Source organism: Mesitornis unicolor, unplaced genomic scaffold (genome assembly GCF_000695765.1).
Source record: "Mesitornis unicolor isolate BGI_N332 unplaced genomic scaffold, ASM69576v1 scaffold8181, whole genome shotgun sequence".
In the NCBI taxonomy this organism is placed as follows: domain Eukaryota; kingdom Metazoa; phylum Chordata; class Aves; order Mesitornithiformes; family Mesitornithidae; genus Mesitornis; species Mesitornis unicolor.
In genome coordinates, this window is record NW_010163079.1 from 38,218 (window position 1) to 42,982 (window position 4,765).

Genomic DNA, 4,765 nt, shown 5'->3' on the forward strand with positions numbered 1-4,765 from the left:
ATATCAACTGCATTCCAATGCCCTTGTTGAACAGCACCGAGGGCGTTAAGATCGCAGAGGACGGCAGGGAAACGTCACTGGAGACAGCAACCGGACAAACGAACCATCAGTGCGTGAAGAGCCTCCTGCACGCCGGGGAGCTGCAAGCGCGAGTCCTGCAGGGACGCAGCGTGAGGCGGCACCGCAGGCTGCGCACTCGGGGCTGGGCAGAGCCAGCACGGAGGGCCGGGCTGGGGGCTCCGCTCAGCGCTGCGGCACCCAGCCGTGCCTGGGTTGCTGTGAGGAGCTGCCCTGGGCTGGACCATTTCACTGCAAAATGCTGCGGAGACTGGCGGTGTGCTCAGGCTTCAGGGCACCCCAGTGCCACCGAGGTCAGCCATCCGCAGCTTAGCCCAGGAATCCCTTCAGCTACGCCACATCCACCTCCAGCCCTCATCCTTCTTAGCAGCAAGATTTCCAGAACCTTTTCTAGGTCCCAGACAGATGCTGCAGCTCCTGGTCCCAGCCACTGCCGCCTCCTCGTCCTCAGCTCCAGCTCTGACCACACCTGATGGGACCGAAGGCAGAGCTCTACCGAACCGGCCTCGCCAACGCAAACAAAACGAAGCACGGCACACTCGCGCAATCCCTGTCTCCTCTGAACACCACCAGGTTTACATGGCTCCCTGTTTACATTACAGCTGACCTCGTTTCATTCAGCACTCCTAAAAGAGGAGGGAAAGCCTCCAACTCCACAGCCTCAGCTGACGTTGGTGCCAGTGATTTGGTTTTAGTGCAGAAGCCTCACAAAATTACTGTAATGCTTAACAGATGCAAGCTGAGGAACTTCACAGGAGCCGGACCCATGAATCAGAGGCGGTAGGGACAATTATTTATTCCTCCTAGCCCAGGAAAAGAGCCCGAACCACACCCCCAACGCCAGCCGACAGCGATGGTCTGTGCTGCTGCGCTTCAATACGGCCACGTGCCCATCCACAGGGAGCAGGCACAACACTCTGAATGCCTGGTTATGTGACTGCACTGAACCCCTTCGCACCGTGACTGCACGTGCCAAGTATCCAAAACCAGTACTGAAAGGTCGCTTAAGCCTAAGGAAAGGAGCTTTGGTGAAAGCCAAGTCAAGGCTCCTGTCCCACCAGTGCTGGAGCCCCAGTGCCAGCTCTTCCTTGACCTCTTTACGTCCTGGTTGCACCCCAGGGTCTCTGATCTAACTGGAGTCTATGGCAGAGACTGATCTTCCAAACCAGTGCATGCTGCAATCAGGCCACAAAGCCAGCGTTGCAAATTAGGCCGCTGTCTGGTCACATCTACCTCGAGTTGCAGGTGTAAAACAGCCCAGAGATTGGAGGGGAAAGCAGCCTTTGCTTGCAGCCTTAGCAGCAGCCCTGTGTTAACCGTAAGGGGATCTGCCGAGGCAGAGCAAGCGCTGCGTGGCCTTGCTGGAGCGACCGGGAGGGGCGTTCAGCAAGGGAGCGCGCTGCGGTGCAGCCGTAGGACCTGCCACGCTGCCACCGTGGGCTCCGTGCAGAGTAACAGCGGCCTCGGCACTCGCTGCACGAAGCCTGCTCATTAAAACCGGGTTTGGACCGGTGCAGACCCTCGTGGAGGTACATTCACATGGCTGGAAAGCGGCTGCTAGCCACACGCGAGGTGGAAACGCAGATCCTGGTCACGTAAGCCTGGCTGCTGCGTGGGGGCTCAGACCCAGTCGCTGCGGCCAGCGGACGTGAACGCAGCGTTTCTGCTCGCAGCCTGCACTCAAGAGAAGCCAAGAGGAGAACTCAAACCCGAGAGGATGCTTGCCCACCCCTTTCAGTACAGGTTATCCTTCTCAGGACACCATGCTAACTGTGCTCTCCATCATCCTCCACGTGTGAGGTAACCAAGCAGCTGAACTGCTGTCCAGAAGCACAGCAGCAAGGTCGGGCCATGTCTGTGCGATGCTGGCCATCAGGACATGGCATTGATGTCATTTTCAATGAAGGGGGATGGAGGAAAGGTCTGGGAAGACGAGATGAACACGCAGGCTGCTCCTGCCTTATCTGCCGTGCTCCCCGCACGCAGAGCGGCGCACACCGCACTGCACGTAGGAGGGGAAGCACAGAGCAGCTCCCGTGTGCTCAGCCCCACACCTCGGCAGCGACGGCGAGAGCTGAGCATCCCAGGGGCAGAGCCATGGGGATGTTGGGGAGCAGGATCCTACGGGAGGCCAGGCTGCCTGGGGCCAGAGCCGCAAGGAGAGGGAAAGGTCACTGCTCAGACACACCTTAGATCACCCTGCCCCATGTTTCACACCTCCTGACAGCTGAGGAAGTCCCGGTGCTGCATTACAGCTCAGTGCACACAGAAGCCCCCGGAGCTCCACAAAATGCCTGGCTGGAAGCGGGTGAGACCAAACCGTGGCTGTTAACCCCAGGGGGTGCTCGTGCCCTGGGTGCACCAGTTGTTGTTTGCAGCCAGGAGAGGGGAGGAGAGCACAGCGTGGTCAGGGACAGCATCGGGGTGATACACGAGGCAGACACCCCAGCGATATCCAGCAGGTCACGATGGTACGGGGAAAATCAGACCACTTCTGAGGAAAGCCCGTGTTACTGAGCACAGGGTCTCCCTGCCTGGCAGGACCTGCACCCAGAACACTGCTGAGTGGCACGAGGCTGGAGACACAACACACACTTCCACTCCGTGCCCGCACAGCCTTTTCGCAGTTGTTGGTAAAGATTCATTTACCAACTCCTGCAACAGCCATTTGTCAGTAAAACAGCAGGAGACGTTGCTGTACGTCGTGACTGACCACCAGGACTCCTAACACCGCTCGAGGTGGCCGCTGTGAGATGTGACGGGGCAGTCAAAGAGCCCGCGGTGCTAAAATGAAGCAGCTCACCTGCTCCAACCAGCACAGCTTTATCACCACCATCCCACCCAAGCACGAGCACCTCACACAAGCGCACGCTCCGAAGCTGCCGCTGATTTCTCGCTGCTTGCCCAGAGCCCACGGCCGCAGGGTCACCTGTGCTCCAGGGAGCTTGCCCTGCCAGCGCTCTCGCCTGCAGCCAGCAGAGGCGAGGGAATCGCTGGAGGCTGTCACCGACCGCGCTGCTGCAGCAACGCCAGGCTCTCCACCGAGTTGCTTAGCAGCAGAGTTTTGGAAATGCAGCCGCACGCAGGAAGAAATCTGTCACAGCAGCAGCCACGAAACGGAGCTGGGCTCGCTGCAACACAGGGACCTCCTCTGAGAGCAGGGGGGACAAAGCAGCCCCTCCTGGCATTCTGGGGAAAGACCCATCTCAAACACCAACTGCCAGGGCATCAGAGCGCTACTGAAAGTGCCCCTGGATCCATTCAGTCGTGACCTAAAAACGCAAGTGATGAGGCACAACAGGGCATTTCAGGTGGGAACACAGCTCCCAGTCAGACCCAGGCTGGAAGGCAGGCAGGCTGGGTTGGTAAAACACAAACACTCATCAGTGAAGTTTGCAGACGGTGTGCACGAAGTGAAAGGTGCTTCTGGGTTTGAGTATTTTTAAGCAATACTTACAATGCGAAGACCACTGCTCAGACCAAGAGATCTGCAGCGAAAAGAGGGAACGTCCCAACCCTCCCCATGTCATACACGTCCTGGGCAGCCAGCACTGGTGCACAGCAACAGGTCTCAAGTAGAGAGGAGCTGGGTTTTGTGCAGCAGGGCCACAGAGCGCTCTTTGCCCTGGCTTCCCGTGTAGCTCCTGAGGCACCGTAAGGGTTAAAGCAGAGGACTTCTGGAAGATATTAAGCACTGATGCCTTGGCTTCCCTTCTGCAAACAGCACCAGCCTCCAGAGGAATCTGTCATCCCATATAAGCATCCCTTTCACTCAGCCCCAGCGCCGCTCCCGCAGCCGCGCGGCGGTGGCTCCGTGCTGGGCTATTACACCGAATTACGCCACATTCCAGCGAGGAGGCCGGGCTCTGCGGCAGCGCCAGCGCACACGGCCTTGCCAGCGTGGAGCCAGGCTGTGCAGCCACGTGCGCAGGCGGAGGAGCTCCTGGTTAACAGGGACGTTAAATATCGCAGGGCGCCGCAGCAGCGCCCGAGGAAATCCAAGCGACAGGTAAGATGGAACAGGTCACCGCTGCCCTTCACGTGCCACCCGGGGCACGCTGGGCTCTGGAACGCAAACTTGCACAGACGTTCTCCTCAGCCTGCAAGCATCAGGTCTTCTCTATGCCCAAGTGATCTACACAGGGATTCAACACAAACCGAAGGCGACGGGCAGTGCTACAGCTCCCACTTGCAGAGAAGGGGCACAGAAACTGCCCCAACTCAGACTGCAGAACAGCAAGGACCCAAACCCAGGGTACCCCAGAGCATCACGACTGCTTCTCCAAGGGTCTGTGCCCATGGTAGCTACCAGCACAGCAAGGTTTTGCATACAACCCACAGAAGAGAAAAGACTTCAAGTGCACCAAGCAAACACCCCTGTGCACAATAACCATCACATTTATCTCTGCCATTAGTTCAAAGGTACCAAATGCACTAAAACGATGGGATCTGGAGTACACGGAGCAGGAACGGACCAAGATCTTGACAGAAAGCCAAAGGACACAGCAAAATGCCAGACCTGGGTGATGTATTCAGAAATCTTCAGACAGCGCGTCTGCCTTCCTCCACTTGCCTCGACCAGACAGCAGTTCCCATGGGAGCAAACGAGCAGAGGCCCCGTCACAAGACGTCTCGTCGACGGCACTTCCTTGGGGCTCGGCGTGAGGCGCCCCATCCAGCCCAGCCG